This window comes from Silurus aristotelis (genome assembly GCF_946808225.1).
Source record: "Silurus aristotelis genome assembly, chromosome: 2".
Lineage (NCBI taxonomy): Eukaryota > Metazoa > Chordata > Actinopteri > Siluriformes > Siluridae > Silurus > Silurus aristotelis.
Window position 1 is genome coordinate 20,410,107 of NC_139575.1, and position 18,530 is coordinate 20,428,636.

Consider the following 18,530-nt stretch of genomic DNA (forward strand, 5'->3'; position numbering starts at 1 on the left):
TCAGCCGATGGTTGTGTTCTCAACTTTCTGTTGCAACAATAAAAATAAAATTAAAAAAGCATAACTGAAGAGTAACTCAATGGCAATTCTCATATCGATAATCATTATTCAACCAATCATATGCACTTATAGACCTTGATGCCTGCAGGCTAAAAGGTTGTGTTCTTCGACCTCCACACACTCACATAAAACCTGCTGACTAATTCTTAGATGAACACTGACTAAATCCCAACACTAAATCACCACCAACAAAGCGTTCGAGTTGGAACAAATGACTAATCATTTGCATTACAATCTATTATAATCAGCTATATTGAAATATTGAAGCCAAATTGATATTAGGAAGTCCCCCCCAAAAAACATCAATATCTTACAATATAATTATAATACTACAATAACATTAATACTGCTCTATAACAGGTATAACAGGTAAGTGCATGTATGTGACATGACATTGTGCATATCAGGTTATACCTTTGTTTTATTTTGTGCAGCTTAAAAAAAAATCAAAAAACAAAAAAAAAAGCCAAGCGAGAAATGAAAGAGTTCACTTCCCACAACGTACGGATGTACACTTCAAGACACAAGCACACTTCTGCACAAAATCGCAAAATGAAAAGTCTGCGTGTGTGTGAATTTGTGCAAGATCTGAGTTTTTGGTCAATTCCTGTGCACACCCTTCCGGTGAAGACATCAAAGAATCCTCGTGTGTGTGTGTCTATACATGCGAGTGTGTGAGCAACTAAGGAAGGAATGAGAACGAATAAAAGAAAGTGAACAAACGTGTCACGGCCAGGCATCGTTTAAAACAAACACTTTCCCTGCGCCACAAAGCATCGTCCTCGCAGCTCAGAGAACCAGACACAGAATTCAGTTTCACATTGTGACAATACAATACCACATTGATTTCCATTCACAACATGTTAACACACGTTATTCAGCACAGCAGACAAAATAATGTCTTTTCACATGAAGACGTTTTTAGTAGGTTTACCAAACAACCAAACTCCTAAAACTTCTAAAGTATTTTGACCCAAAAACCATCCTGTCCTGGGCAAAGCGCTGTTTTTAATTACAAAGTCCATAAAGGAAAAAAAAAGGAGGAGGAGGAGGAGCACTGATGTATTTTCTGTGTGGTTGAACAAAAACAAACCCGGGAGGCATGATGACACTGCTCGCTCCAATTCCACGACTCATCAGTCCTCATGGAAAGCGCTAGAATGGTAGGTTGGAGCGCCAATTCCAGCAGATTCACATCCACCAGCTCGCTGAGACAGAGGCAAAATGTCGCTGTGCTGCACGACGATGAATTAGTCACGACCTTGATTTGGCAGTTTGTTATCTTCTAACAGCACAGTGGCATCGTGTCTGGTATAATGTCTAATCAAGACCACACATCAGAAAAGATTTCATTTGAACTGCAGCAAAATAAATAAACTTCACCAAATCCTCGATTCAGTTTGGTGCTGAAATGACAATTCGACCGAGAAACAGAGACCAAACTGTTTCTTCCTTATCATATTCAGAGGGGCATTAGGCAAGATCAGGTGGGATATTTCCACCTATACGCAAATAGACTAGCATTAGCACATCAGTTTCTAGCGCACGCTTTCAAATTCTTATCGACGTTATCACACTATAAACACGAGAAATTCAGCTTGAATGATGACCTTTCTTTGCACTTGTTTTCTTTGTAACGGGGTCTCGTAAACCTTAATACTTTGGTTTTAGTATTTTGCAGCACATAACAAGCAATTCAGCTGCTTTAAGTCGAACATTATTATCAAAATTTGTCTCGTAATCGTTTAGTAGAATGGTCCAGATTGCTGTCGAAGTCCTTTTCCTTTAGCAATCTGGCATCCTTGTCATTCGTACTGAATATTCTATCATTTAACAGAACTGCCAACGTTTTTTGGGGGGTTTTAATGCATTTTCTGCTGTTACATTCTGTTGAAACACAGACATTCATTCCTACAGCTGCTTGTGAATTATTGTAATGAGCTCGTATTCGTTTTGACGCAATAACGCTATTTAACAATTTTTTTAAAAAACCTCTATATTAATAAAAGAGAAGTAGAGATATAAAAGGGGAAAGGAAATCGTTCCCTTTGCTCTAATATCACCGAAGTTTCGTCAGTCCTTTTTCTCCCATATCGCTGAACAGAGGAAAGTGCACAGAGATCTGCTCCAGTCAATTATCTGGGACATGCTGCTGTATTGATCAATCAGTAAACCAGAGAGATCAATAAGTACAGATTTACTCCCTTTGTGGTCTAGATTATTAAATCAGATCATTCTGGACTAAAGGATTGAGAGGGTTTTTTTTTGTGACAATCACAGAAGTGAAGTGGTTCCTGCTCCGTAGCTCTATGTAATGTGATGTGGCTCTATGTAATGTGATGTGGCTCTATGTAGGGTGATGTGGCTCTATGTAGGGTGATGTGGCTCTATGTAGGGTGATGTGGGTGATGTGGCTCTATGTAGGGTGATGTGGCTCTATGTAGGGTGATGTGGCACTATGCAGGGTGATGTGGCACTATGCAGGGTGATGTGGCTCTATGCAGGGTGATGTGGCTCTATGCAGGGTGATGTGGCTCTATGCAGGGTGATGTGGCTCTATGCAGGGTGATGTGGCTCTATGCAGGGTGATGTGGCTCTATGCAGGGTGATGTGGCTCTATGCAGGGTGATGTGGCTCTATGTAGGGTGATGTGGCTCTATGTAGTGTGATGTGGCTCTATGTTGTATTATGTAGCACTGGGGTCCTGGAGAAACATCTCATTTCACTGTGTACTGGCAGCTTTATATGGATAAAAGCTTCTTGACTTGACTCGCTCCATAATGTGCAGCTTTCTTTACAGTCGGAGAGACCGTGCAGATCCCATGTTTCTAATTGGTCTACTTTTTTTTACCTCGTGATCATGGTTCCTGTAGAGGGAATACATCAAAAGGCACACATACATCAAAGGTATTAAACATTATGAAGAACCATGAGCCTGTTCCAAAAATGACCCAATTAAACATGTTTTTGAACAGCATCGTCTCTACTATTTAAATAATTGAGCTACATTTCCACACACACTGACTCAAACTCGGAGAAGTGTCCAGAGACCGTTGGCGACTAAATGTGGGCGTGTCCAAGGCTGAGAAAAGTTTCGTTTCATGCAAATATCGAGCGACTTATACCTTTAAAGTGTGTGACTTTATGCAAATATGTCCAGCAATGACCAATAGGAGTGAATTGGAACACTAGTTGCTCCACTGATTGCTAACATTTACTATGACAACCAGTAGTAAATTAGTTCACAGTACGGTGACTGCCAGTTATAGAAGCACTGCATGTTTGAACTTTAGAGCATTTGAAACTATGTGGACAAAAGTTTGTGAACACATGAGCACTGGATTCTATGTGCTTTTGGAACAAATGTATTCCCCATTTGCTGTTCGAATAACCTCAACTCTTCTGAGACGATGTTCCACTAGATTTCGGAGTGCGCTTATGGAGATTTGTGCTCGTTCAGCCACACGGGTGTTAGTAAAGTGAGGTACTGATGTAGGGTGAGGAGGCCTGGGGTGCAATCAGCGTTCTAATTTATTTGAGGTGTTTAACATGGTTGTAATCTAGGCTTACATACTACAAATGCAAAACGCCACCATCAATCAGACAAAAAAAAATAAAATGAATATGATCCCTGCCCGAGAGCGCACTGATGTTCTACCTTTCATCCACTGTAAACAGAAACGGATCGAGTATATTCCAGTTTAATGAGAAACTGGCAAATCCACCGATCCTCGTGTAAACAAGAAAGGGCTTGTTTCGAAGAAATATGAAAAGAAAGTGCAGAGACTGAAATAGAAAAGTAATATAACTGCCAGTGGCCTGTGTGTGTGTGTGTGTGTGTGTGTGTGTGTGTGTATGTATGTGTATGTGTGTGTATGTGTGTGTGTGTGTGTGTGTGTCTGTGTGTGTGTGTGTGTGTGTGTAAGTGTGTGTTTTTATATCTGGAAGCCACTGCTTAACATTTTTGGGTTAACCCCTGAACTGGAGGAATGCACCAAAACCACACACTGACCACGCATGCCTGCACATATCAAAGAATTAACAAGACACAGAGCCTGAGAGACACTGGGGATATGAAAGAGAAAGGAAACGCTCCGCTTTAGACGGGTTGGGAGAAATAGAACATTAGGGAATAAACAAAGAAAAAAATAATAATTGTGCAAGTGGTGGAACAGGAATGACTTTTTTTCTGCTTACACAGGATTCACTTCACCTACAACATAACTGTGTGTGTCCTGGGGTGGATTTTGCTGTAATTCTTACAGCTGGTTCACATCAAGTCATCAGTGTTTTACACATCCTCGGTGCTCCTTTCTGTGTATACGCACACACACACACACACACACACACACACACACACACACACACGTGTCTCTAAGTAGACTACTGCTGCTAGTGTTTTACACATGGCCTTTTATGGGTGCCATTATGAATGAACAACCGTTGACAATTCTAGATACTGCAGTGGTTGTGTGGATTAAAACAGATTTTATTTCCTACCAAACCAGACACTGCAACTAGGCGAAAGCAAACGCGTTAAAATTTTCCAAAACAACCAACCAATGAAATTATATATAATTACATTACCGTTCTAACAAACAAATTCGTGTTACTATTAAAGAAGACTTCTTCTTTCAGGCTGCTCCCATTAGGGGTCGCCACAGCGGATCATCCGTCTCCATACCCCCCTGTCCTCTACATCTGCCTCTTTTAACCCAACTACCTGCATGTCTTCCTTCACCACATCTATAAACCTCCTCCTTGGTCTTCCTCTTTTCCTCCCTCCCTTTCACGCTTGCGTAACTATCGAAGAGGGCGGAAGATTCACTTTATTTTCTGAGTCACAAAAATAGCTGTGTTTCAAATTGAGTACAAAATACAGCAGCAAGCAAAGCGGTGCAGAGGGAAGGTTGCACCCGGAGCCGTCCGCCCTCCACACACAGCGACACAGAGATGAGTGACAGCTTCATAAAAGCAACAGATGGCAGAGAGCCAAAGAGCAGGGCTGCGGATCCAGACCAGCATAACCTCCGTATTCCCGGCAGGCGGGTCATCTTATGTAGCTACTCAAACACCACAATGGGCTGCTTCTTATGAAAAGGACGTCCGCTGCGAAGAAAAACCCAGACCATACTGCACCTATTTATCATAGTCAGCCAATCTCTGATCAGAGTCGTGCTTGGTGTATATTGCTCATTGGTGACCGAAAGAAAACTTTTGGTGTTATGTGTTTGCGGATCTGAGCTTCGATGAATCAGCGTATGAGTAATCAATCATAAATACAACACACCAGCAGGGGTTTTGCAATAAAATAAGAAAACCAACCAACTGGCATATAAATCTGAAATGAAATGTGCAGCTGTTTAGAAATCTCTGATATTTAGTGACTGTCCCAGTCCTGTCCCAACCATCTTCCCTTATCCCGCATGCCCTTGCTCCATTTTACTCGATTTTTGTGTTCATTTATGCGAAACAAAATCTGCAAGCTAACATTGGACAAACTTATGCTATTTATGTATTTATTTAGCATGGTTAATGAAGCATCAAAACTTAATGTTGATGACAGACTTTGAGCTTTTTTTGAGGACTCTCCTGCTCAAACACTTACATCAGGCAGCATCAAAATCCAACATGTCAGCCATGTGGACCAGCGTTTGTGGGCACCTAACCACAAAATCCGTATATGTGCCTTTTCAGCATCGCATTCCACATTTAATCCTCATATGCTGTTAGAATAACCCTTGCTCTTCTGGGAAGATGTTCCACTAGATTTTGTAGTGTGCTTGTGGGGGTTTTCTGCTCATTCAGACACAAGGGTGTTAATAAAGTCAGGTATTGATGTAGGGTGAAAAGGCCTGGGGGGGTGGGGGTGGCGGTGGGGGGCATTCAGAGTTCCAATGCACGCCAGAGGTGTTTAATAGGAATGAATTTGGAGCTCCAGAGCAGGCCACTCAAAATCTTCCACTCCAGCCCATGCAAACCATAATCTTTATTTAGCTCGCTTTGTGTCATGTCTCCAACTTTGTGGTAACAGTTTGCAGAAGAACCACATATGGCGGGGGGGAAAAAATGGTATCCCAGTACGTTTGTCCATATAGTGTATTTCCACAGTACTATAAACTCACTCAAAAACAATACACAATCCAGGTGAGTTGTTGTGATATCCACAGTCCCTGTCTGCAAAACTGATAATAATATACCCCCCCCCCCCCACCTCAGTAGAAAGGTTGGTAATCGTTTTCTTGTCTTTTTTAAGACTAGCAATTTTTAATTTGTTTAATTCTTAAGAGATTTAACCATTTATTACAATGTTTTTAAATGAAAGGGGGAAAGAAAAAAGTAAATATCGCACAAACCTATGTTAAATTATCTCTCATATGAGGTTAATAACAATTTTATATGCAGTAAACAGCAAGTTGCAAAGCCAAGTCAAACAATGACTGTAATCCTTCACCTGTCCTTCGGGGTATTTCGGGAGAAAAAGAAAAATCTGTCTGTTAAAAAAAACAAAAAAAAAAAAAAAACCTTTATTGTTTAAGAGCTGCAGCTTTACACTAGTCTACTGTGGTTTAATACCGGCGCTCGAATGCTTGGCTTCCCAAAGGATCCATTCAGCTTCACAACGAGTCAGTGAAGAAGAAGAAAAAAAAAAATCACTGCCGAATAAAGCAGCATGGGGTCCCACCCGTAGTTACCTCCTGGGGGCATGTGTGTATGTGGTGTGGTGGTGTGTGAATAAGCAAAGAGAGGATCAAGGACACCTGCTAGCCTTAGGACAGTCTTATTTGACCCTCTACCCCACACAAACACGCGCACACACGCGCACACACACACACACACACACACACACACACACACACACACACACACACACACACACACACACACACACACACACACACACACACACACACACACACACACACACAATAGTTGAAGTGTCATGGAAGGAATGTTAATAGGCAGTCAGATAACTTGTGCTGAGAGTTTAGACTAATGAGGCTTAAAAAGTGAAAACAAGAGGGGAAAAAAAGCAACTAAAAAGTTATTAGGTATCACTTTTACTGCAATACTGCACAGTAAATAAATAATGAAGCTCTAATTCATCGCATTAGAGCGCACGGCAATGATGTAAGCTGCTCGCTATGCGCTAATGGACAAAGTAAGTATAATGAGACATTATTAACAATCATAACATTTATATATCTCCGACCCCGTGTCATACATCAGCGTACGCCTTTATCGCATCTCAGCTGTTATTACTGTAAAACCGCTCATCAGCACTAATGCTGCGTTTCCACTATATGGAGCAGCACCAAGCATTACCCACGACCCCACCATTTCGCTGCACTCTATGATGGAAATGCACTGTAATTTATCCTCATGCTTACGGTGGATCAGTTGACAGACATCATCGCAGATCTTCAGATCGATCGTTCTCTGAGGAGCGAAGACGAATCTTCGGGTCTTTAGACCACTGCTGCTTCTTATTTCTTTTTGTAAGTGGGAACGTGCGCATTCCACCGTCAGAACTACCGCATGAAATCGGCGTATATTGAGAACTTCAGGCATTTTAAGCATCCTTGTGCTCATTCAGACACAGGGGTGTTGGTAATATCAGGTACTGATGTACTGTAGGTGAGGTGAGGAGGCCTGGGGTGCAGTCAGCATTCACATTCATCCAAAAGGTGTTCAATAGGACTGAAATCAGAGCTCTATAGCAGGAGATGTTCCAACCCATGCAAAGCATTTTCTCATGGAGTTTGCTCTGTGCACAGGGGTATTGTCTAGCTGGAACAAGTTTTGGTCTCCTGGTTCAAGTGAAAAGAAAATTGCATTTTACTACATCCAAAGACACGCTGTACAATTGCGTGCCTTCAGCTTTGCGATAAAAGTTTGGAAAAGAACCACATTAGGCGTTAAAAATCAGGCGTCCCAATACTTTTGTCCATATAGTGTTCATTCTGGTTCATAGAGTTTCCATAACAGAATTTACAAACTAGCAAAAGTCTGGTCATAAGTTAAAGGAGAAGGAGAGTCCTCTATCCGGGAAGGATGGGTTGGGGCTCAATCTGGACCGCCGGTGTGCTCGTGTATGTACAATAGGACAGATAGTTTCACTGCCCTGTGGCACACCACAACAAGAACGACAAAAAAGATCCAGATGCCTTCATATATCACAAAGAAAAAGCATGTGCTACCTTTCGCTGTACCCCTGGTGGTGAAATGGGGAGTCACCCCTTCCTTGGCTTCTCTTAATCACTGGAATATCTGTTTAATGTATGTAGAAAGCTGGTCGTGTGGAAATAGCATTAGGATGAAAAAAAAAATTCAAAGAGAGACAATATATTAGAAGAACGATTTAAACATTCTTTCGGAAAAAAAAAAAAAAAGATACATTTTGTTATAGCGATGTGGAAAAAAAAACGCTGAGGCATTTCTAAGACACACCTAGATTATTTAGCGGGGTTTGTGTGTGTGTGTGTGTGTGTGTGTGTGTGTGTGTGTGTGTGTGTGTGTGTGTGCGCATGTGTGCACTCTCTACATCTTTCCACTAAAGGCAAGAGAAGTGAACAGAGGCCCTCACAGCACGAGATGGCTCCCCGGCCAACTAGCGTCCCACCAAAGCTTGGCAACAAGTGGCAAAAGGGTTGCTAGGAAACCCCTAACTACACGGAGTCCTTCTCTTTCTCACATACACACACACACACCAAGTGAGCTTTAATTCCCCATGGACCTTACAGCATGGTATAAAACAAATATCAACGACTATCATCTTTGAAAACGTTTAACCATCAGACTTGCATGAAATTCGACTTGAGAAAGATGAAACAAAAACCTCCACAAGCACACACACGCACACACACGCACACACACCAAGACAAGCACCAACTGTCAACCCGATGGCATTGTGCAGAGCCAACACACATCAGATTAAAAAGTGTGCATGCTCTATAATAGAGTACATCCCTCTTGTAAATGATCCAATCTTCTCTACTGCATGCAACCAAGTGAAACTCATCTCGCACCAGAGGCAATCTCCAGCTGTAATCAGAGCACCACGCTTACATATCGTCAATATTTTCTGTTAGGGAACTCAACATCATGATAACATTTTCACATCTGGTTCGGTGATGCATAAAAAAAAGAACACCTGCTTCCTTTACACTTATAAACCTGACTCTTTTTTAATCATGTCTGAACTTGTGTAAGACTATTTGGTATTTTCGTGTTTGGTCGAGGTAGAAAACATCTAATAGTTTGAGTTCTAGGAAAGCTTTCTGCTGTGGCAATACTGCCCAGGAATAAATTACTTTTGTGGTTTTACAATTTTATTAATGTGTGATTAATGCAGCATGACATGACAATGTTTGACGATTTAAAAAAAAAAATATATATATAGAAATAAATATAGAAATGCCCAAATAAAAACCTTCGACGCAACACACATTTATTCACGATATCCTTTCATTACTCGGATATAACACTATTTTAAAAACCTCCATCGTAAAAAATTTCAAATCGAGCACCAAAATCCACCATGATGCACAAATCCGCCAACTAAAACCTTCCGTGTGGAAACAGCAAAAGTTCTTGTTAGGTTTCCTGATGATTTACATAATATAAAACACCATCATTACTTTAAAACATTTATAGACAATATGTTGTCTTCATGCTCTATGTGAAGTCTGGTTTCACTAATAATAAACATACGTTTGCATAAAGCATCCATATTCGTCAATGGCCATGTTGATTTAAGTATTAAAAATGAAATTCATTTAAGGTACATTTAGAACAGATACAAATGTGTGATTAAGTTGATTACAAAAACATTAAGTTAATTTTTTTAATCAATTGACAGCAATATAGATAGAGAGAGAGACAGAGAGACAGAGAGACAGAGAGAGAGAGAGAGAGAGAGAGAGAGAGAGAGAGAGAGAGAGAGAGAGAGAGAGAGAGAATGCATATATAAAGAGCTTGTATGGCCTGAAAGGAAAGCAAGAAACTTTTTAGCAGTCTGGTCGTACATTCATCCTTTCCTCTCTATGGAAACTCCTTTTCCCAGGACACAGGGACCCTGGGGGCGTGTGTGTGTGTGTGTGTGTGTGTGTGTGTGTGTGTGTGTGTGTGTGTGTGTGTGTGTGTGTGAATAAGAAAGTGTAAGATGTGGGGGGGAAGGGAAAGGAGGTTCACAGTGACTGGGTGCTGCTGAACAAGCGAGTAGGGAAAAAAACGCACACCACAATTGATGAAGAAAAAGGTGTGTGAGTGTGTGTATGTGTACAATATGCAAGATTGCGTGAGCAAAAGACGGACAGTGACGAAGCAAATACGGAAGAAAAAAAAAAAAAACACAAAACAATTACAGAAAGTGCATTACCTTATAAGAGGAGTCAGTGAACCTTCAGTGGAACCTTTTCCTTGTAACAGACAGACCAAAATGAGTTTTTTTACAAAACCACAACGTGGCACCTGTTAAAACATGTCCGTGTGGCTGATCCATTAAATCCAACTGTTATGTGATTAAGCATCATGCGCAACAGGTAAGACCGAAAAACATGATCAGAAGACCTAACTTGCTTCTTAAGTACATGCAAACTCTATCCAAAAGCTGAGAACCAAAGAGACCTTGAGTTCCCACAACCTCACGACGTCTGCATAATCCAGTGTACCTTCCTCTCACACACAAAACTTACATTCAGCAAGAGCTAGGCTCCCACTGTCTGCCAGCAGAGCTCTACAATCATCCTCCCTCCTCTTCCTCTACCTTCCTCCCCATACTCTCTCTCTCTGTCTTACTCACTCTCTCTATCTTTCCCTTTTCTTATTTGCTGCCCTTTTCACCCTCCACTCCAACAAGAACACAAAAGGGACTGGATGGCTCTTTTTTCTCTGCCCCCTGCTGAGCGGGGGGGGGGGGGGGGGCTACCTAGGAGGGAGTAACACAAACTGGTGTGTCCTGCAAGCCGTTCTGCACTAGGAGCGTCACGCACTGCGAGTAGGAACATGCAGGCGTGCACACAGCAACACGAGCACACGCCCAGAGTCCTGTAGAAATCTATGAGGTCTAAATGAGAAACGGGAGAGAGTGAAGAAAGGGGCGGAGGTGGCGCACAGTCTGTCCGAACACCCCGAGAGACCCAAGGTGCTATTCTGAAGCTTTTAACTCATCCTCGCTCTCTCTTTCACACACACACATTCAAGCTGAGAACAGGGGGTACAAAGTGTGAAGCTTTAAGGGTCAAATGTTGCACAAGGTGCTGCAGTGTTTGGGGTTTCAGGTGTTAACAGCCCACACACTCCATGTACTTCTTGTGGATGTAATACCCAGACCCCTCACAGGGGTAACAGCTATCAGGCTGGGTGATCAATACTAAAGATCAATCGGGTCGTAATAGTCTTTTTGTTGAATATTTATTTCCCCCTGATTTTAAGCCATAATTTAGGTATTAGCCAACTTGCAGCCAAAAGTGGTCTCATATTATATACCAGTACAGGTGAGGGGCACAGGATGTCAGCCAACCATATCTGTTCAAACTACTGCTGAAGCTGTGTCACAGGGCAGGGAATCCTACTGTGAGGAAATACATGAGCTCATTCATGATTGAAGAATATGTCAGTCTGATTGATAGAAGAGAGAGAAAACCATTTCTCCCACCCTGAGTGCAGAATCAATGTTTGCACCCTTAGACTCCATTCAATACATGTCTGTGACCGAGATCATATTCAGACTGGAGATATCCATCCGTTTTCTTTAGTTACTGAGGAAATGTAAAGATATTCAATTGTTCTGTTTTTTATTATTATTACAGCTCATCCTGTGTGGTGGTTTCTTTTTTTTAATCGACTGTATGTTGCACTTTGCATTACATGTGCACATAGCTAATCATTATACAATTGGATTACTTCGAGCAAGTTGTTCTGGAAATAGGTATGGAGTATTCGACAATATGAACAATTATATTGTGATCAGTTACATCTAAAATCTCTTTTCTGAAAAAAAAAAACCCCTGTATCAGCAGGACTTTAATGGCACGGTGTCTCTTTTTGATTGGACGGCAAAATTGATTTTCCTCTTCTTTTCCATGTTAATTTCTATACTTTTTTAATTGTAATGTTAATCTAGCTGGACAGATACAACCTACCTCTAGAAGTAAAGCATGTCGATTTTGGCTCAGTATCAGCTAACAATCAGAACCAAGCGTTACGGGTCGGCATCATATCGAAAACAGAAACATTGGGAAAGCTGCAGAAGCTGGCTTACGGTTTTGAATTGTGCGTTCCATTGTGACGAGATGAGCAGCAGTCTACAGCAGTGAGAATCTTCCAGATCCGCCCCAGCCAGGAGCAGAACCCGAGGTACTACGGTAAGGTCAATTTGAAAATAAACCTGTCACCTAAATCCTCCTTGTTTTCTTCCCCCAGCAGACTCGTTTCTCATTACGCCATTTTCTTATCTCTTTTTCTTTTTTTTTTTTTCATTTTCACTCGAGCAAATTCCCGAGTTTAAAAGATCACATCAGTCCAGTTAAAATGCTTTTTGCACTTTGCAGGGGTTTTTTTTTTACTGCCTGCCAAATTACCCTGGTAACCACCCCAAAACGGCAGGACCTTTCGTTCTTCCCTGGTATTCGGCAACAAGTGCCCATTGGATTTACGAGAGAGGTTTTATGAAATTGGACGGACAAGAGCAGTAGGGAGACGATACGACTTTGCCTTGTAAAGCATCTTATAATGTGTGTCCAGATTCCCCTGCAATGATCACTATTCCACAATCCGGTTTTATGATGTATAAATATGATAACTTGTCCGAACTGGAGCTGGACACACAACTTTTCAAATCTGTAATACAAAACAATGGGTTTAATCGTGAGTTAACTGGACAACCTCGTTAAAACTGCTCACAACCACCATGCTTCATAACGCTAACACAATACCCTCCTTTGAGGCAGACCTTCCTGCGTGCACAACTGTGATGCAGCAACAGACTAATGAGAGAAGAAAAAGCAGAGGGAGACAGGAAAACATTCTCGTTTCCCATTAGTGCTCAGATTGTGACCCTGTGAGTGTGGGTACTGGCTGTTAACTTCTCAACACAGAACCAAAATGGACTAAATGCTGTGTTTAGTGCTACAAAGAAAGATAAATCAAATCAAGTGACATATAAATTAAGGATTTATTATTAGTCCTGCACAAACCCAAATACAGTGCGCAGGAATGTAAACTCAAACAATGTCAATATCTAACAAGACTGAACAAGTCCAGGAACCCGAGACAAGCAGACTGCATGTTTGAGCTATTATTACATATTTCCTTTTTTATAGTTGCCATTGTAGGTTTAGAGGTGGTATTAATAGGTCAATAGTAAGCTTCGGAGGAAGCGGTTACTAGCCTATTGATCCTGTCGATTTTTGCAAGATGATACTTGATTCTTCATGTGTAACGTCGAACATAACATTCCAGGTGCTGCCTTTGATTTCCTAATGGAATGACACGCTACGTGCCGCAGATTAGAACCGATCATGAAGCTGTAAAAGGTTGTAAAATCCTAAAACACTACTGTGAACGAGCCATCAAAAATATTATTAAGAAAAGGACCCATTATCTACACCGATTCTTCCCTTCCTATGGAATTTCAGTAGTCGCTTATTTTTATTGGTCGGCGTTAAATTGATTTAACGAGATAACCTTCTTGTTGTATTTTTGTATTATGTTAAATTCTCAAGCTCCCAGAATGCAAACATTCAAACTTTCTCTCTTTAAGTCACAGCTGGAAACGGGAGCCAGAAAGTTTGAAAGTGATTACGTTTGAACCTGTGAACTGGGAAACACCGCAGAGTAGCTTCATCTGGACGTGTTGGCGCTCACACCACGAATGTAATTTGACTGCGTGTGTCCCAACCCATCTCCGAAATGTGGCCTGAGTAATTGGATCACGTGACCCCGGTCACACCTGTACTTGGTGCTGTCTGTTTGCGATCCGATCACCCGTGAATGTTGTTAATGAAGTGTGAACAAGGCCAGAGTGTGAAAGAAGAGGGCAGACTATGTTACAGTCGAACACACACACAGGTGTATCATTTTCTGTATATTGCCATTATACATATAACATGTGATGCGGAATGCACATGGCTTCATGAACACACCCAACGCAACGGGTAAACGGATCTCAGTTACTATGAGATACGCGCCAGATTTGCTCTCTGACGATGAATCCAAACCGGTTTTATTTTTTATTTTTTTTATTTTGGATCAGCTCTTACCAACTCAATCCTTGAGAATGCCACGGCCGCGCTCGAGCCTGACTGCAGCTCGTTCTCTCCCTGTGGCACCTTCTTAGTGATAAAACATTTGGATTCACATCACATTGCCTTTTGCATTGAGAGCAATGGAGAGGGTGATTCAGCCCTCAACAAGTGAGCTTCAGTTCACAGGCAATAAAAAATGGTGCTCAATCTGACATGCACATGTTCGCAATTAGACACTCGTGGATATTTATAGCAACATCGAAAATTCTTACTATTAACAATTCCACTGCAGAATAAACTGCATACTGACTGAGACAAAACGATGAGCTTTGTTTTGCTTCAATACTTCTGACCTAATGACCTGAAAGAACTAAATATTTATATTCAAGCTGAAAACAAGCAGAAACTCTACTTCACTGAGACATGATTAGTGGCGAGGTTTTCTCTAACACAAAGAAACTAACTACAGCTAATAGCCATGGTAAACACACACACACACACACACACACACACACACACACACACACACACACACACACACACACACACACACACACACACACACACACACACACACACACACACACACTATTCTTAGCTCCTTTAGTGCTTGTTTCTGGTTGGACATAGCTGAAAAGTGAAACAGTCCCCCTGTTTCTTTAGTTTTTTTCATTGTGGCAGTCTAACAAGCTTACGTTCAGTTCAGAGGTCAGAACAGGCCGAGCAATTAGAGGTCAAACGGGAAAAGTATAATGGTGCAATTTATACCCGGGGGTTAAAGTTCATTTTTACAAGTCAAGTTTGCTTTCCTACTCTCACAGGAAGACACTGTCCAGGAGTCAGAAGTGAACAAAACTGAGGCTGAACATAATGATAAGGCTAAACATACACACACACACACACACACATACACAAACAGGCTCCAATGACTATATGAAGTATGCAAAAACAAACAAAGGGTTTAAAAGCATTTTTAAAAATCCCACCAAACAACAATGAGTAAATGGGGTTTAATTAGGAATCCTTCAGATCTAGAAAAACTGTCATAGGGTTTGACGCAGAACTTCCAAGTGTTTCCTGAGCAGGATTTGTAGTTTGTATAGGACACAGGCACCACTAACTAAAAACTCTATTTAAAACCCTGCCCCTTAAATAAATCCCAACAGCCTAAATATCCAGAGCTGCCAGGTAAAAACAAAAACCTCTCTGTCAGTCAGAGAAGTCAAGTACAGATATAACCTCGGGAACAATCACACATACTGTGTGGATATTTGTGAAAATGACCCTCAGCCTTACTCTCTGCTCCTGAATAGTACATCGTTCTTTACACGTGTTTAGTTTAACACATGTTCCAAAAAACTGCAGGATCAATATATTTCCTAATTTATTTTCACATGATTTCTGACCATATAATAATACACAGAGGATAATTAAGCCTCTAATTAGGAAGTAAAAATTAAATACTGCATCTTTTTCAGGTATACCAATGAATATTTGGAGCATTACAACTGTAAAAATAAATACAAAAGATAGCAGTTATAATGCATTGACAAATATTACTTCAAAAGCCTCACTTCATATCCCCGTTACCGTTTCTTTAATCCAGATGTTTGTGAATTTCATTAACTCAACTAAGCATGGAACAGGAGCATGCGAGAATCCAGGAGGCCATTTATTCAATCATTCATCTGGAAAGTGAAATATGGAACAGGCATATTTCACAATCTCTACGGGAATCGCTGAATCGAACGATGACCCAGTTCTGTCCAGGAACAAGCCAGCAGTTCTGATAGGCCCTGATCAGACAGTTGGCTGAAGGCTTTGCATGTCACTGAGCTCTCATTTTATTCCATTACAGACGGAAGTGTATTTTCACTGGACCAGATGGTTACAGGATTAGAAATCTGCAATATATGAAAAATGCATTGCATGATGCGCTCAGATAGAATATTCAGTTGAAGAAAGTGAAATACTCACTGAATTCTTTCTGAAGTCATTTTTAATCAAACCTCTATTTTTTATCTCCACTCCACATTTGTGAATCTCCCCAAAGGCCTAATTTCACAGTAGAAAAAGACACACACCATCCCCCACCATGCACTCGAACTCACACTCTCACACACCCCATGCTGAAAGTCATGCAGCACTGGAGCTCTTGGTGATAATGCTAATTCCTTTCCCCTCTTCCACCAGTATCTAGGCAATACTGAGCTGCCCAAAAACATGGATCCTTATCAGGACAGAGATACACCAGGGTCAAGTGCTTCCATACTGACTTGTGTAAGTGACAGCAATACAAATGAGTCATTGAAAAACAGGTTACACCCCAAACCCCGTTTTCTGGTAGAATTCAGTTCATGGCAAAAAAATCCTATTCTGCAGTGATTAGACGAGTAAAATCAGTTTCCGTAATTGTGTCTGTATTGTAACATGTCAGCAAAGAGAAATATCCTGTATGAGAAAAACAAACAAACAAAAAAACACTGCAGTGTATAAATAAATACTGATATGGGTATCACTATGCGAGTATGGGCTTTTTTTCATGTCATGTTTTCAAGTGAAGCGGTAAACAGAAAAGGTTTTTTTTTTTGTCTTGTAAAAAATTCTGATTTACAACACTGTACAGCATTTGTGCACATTTCATTCTTACGCACAAAGAAGGAAAACAACAATAATAAATTATTATTATTATTATTATTATTATTATTATTATTATTTCCTCCACAAGCTTGTTGGAAATTAGCTTTCTCGTGCCTTATATTTTATATGAAAGAAAAGAAGAGTCGCCTTTATTACAAAGTCTAATGGACATTTTGTCCTTTCTGGTGAACAATACGATTTAGAACCAGGGGTACAGGGATAAAATAGCAACGTGGGATTAATCAAATGCTTCTTTCAGATAAAAACTCTTAAACCTCTAAATGCACAAGCACATCAACACCTGTACAGAAAGTGCACCCCGAACCTTCAACACCCCTTTTATATCGCCTTGGCCACGCCCACTACACGTCAGCACACCTGGTTCATTAAAAGAGCAGAAGGGGCGGGGCACCGGAAATGGACGCATCTTAACGGAGCTGCACAGAAACTTCGCTCCAAACAGCCCATAAAGCGTTGATCTTATTGTGTTCCCGTTTGCCAGTTAGGCCATAAAATGTCATCTGGTCCTACTGACAGCATAAAGAACACGACTTAAACACTATCCCAGAGTTACCATTGTTTTCCTGTACACCTGGGTCTAGACAAAGTTCTTCACCAGAAGGGACAAAATGTCTATTAGACTTTGTAATAAAGGCAACTATTTTTTTCTTCCTTGATCAAATTAGACACTTTGAAGCTAAATGTCATATGCCTAATGGGGAAAAGTTCTAGTTTTAATGAATAGGAGTCTGACTGAAGATAAATGTCCATCAAAGAGGTGAAAAAAGTTGCCTAGGGCAGTCAGTGCATTTCGGAAAGATATTGATTGCAATCTCTCACACGCACACACACACACACACACACATACATACAGTCTGATGTCTAAAACTAAGAATAAATAAAAGCTTTTATAAACCAGACTCACTCACCTGGGCTGTTCAGGAAACAGGTCTCAGTCTAACCCGCTTCAGCTCAGACTCAACAGCAGAACGCCGGCTGTATGAACACTTAGTTGGGGTCAATGTGTACAGTTTATCCAGTTTGAGGGGCGTTTAGAGCTCTGAAATCCTCGCACACGTCCCCAGGTTTTTACCCCGAATTCCTCCTCTGTAAGAGTTAAGGTAATTTTGGACTGTCTGGAAAAATATATATATCTAGTTCTTCTCATTCGATAAAGTCTTCACGTGTGGATAAGCCTGCAGAAGAAAGCTTTAAAAAAGGATGTTGCGTTTTCTATGCATAAACCCGGTTCTCACATGCAACCGGCAAAGCAGCAGCTCACACACTCACACACACACACACTCTCTCTACCAGTCACACACTGAGTTTCATAGGACACAATCACCTCAAAGGGGCTGCCCTCGGGTCTGGGAAACTCTTAAAGGGGCAATGCGTTCAGCCCCATTGACGAGAAGTACACCAGTGGGTCCCACCTCAGCGCCTCAAGAAAACTCAAGGTGTTTCTTAAAGCGGTAACGCAGCGCGCGCGTGCTCGACATGTAGTCTACAGAAACGCGATTACATGAAACAAACGCTCCTCTGTAATAACAAACAAATAAATTTAATTAATCAAAATGTACA

The 18,530-nt window shown here is 41.0% G+C and overlaps 1 protein-coding gene across 6 annotated transcripts in view; it reads right to left on the minus strand.

Annotated features, from left to right (window-relative positions):
• plxnb1b (plexin b1b) overlaps nt 1-18,268 on the minus strand; it is a 67,176-nt gene extending 48,908 nt beyond the window's left edge. For 3 of the 6 annotated variants that reach the window (XR_014531265.1, XM_083527763.1, XM_083527760.1), the window contains exon 1: nt 10,442-17,607. The gene's annotated coding sequence lies outside the window, so the exon portion shown is untranslated. Of the gene's footprint in view, nt 1-7,451; nt 7,520-7,971; nt 8,537-10,441; nt 17,608-17,878 lie in introns of those variants that run through there. The other 3 variants (XM_083527762.1, XM_083527759.1, XM_083527761.1) reach the window with 2 other exon arrangements.
• Nucleotides 18,269-18,530: the final 262 nt, after the last annotated feature.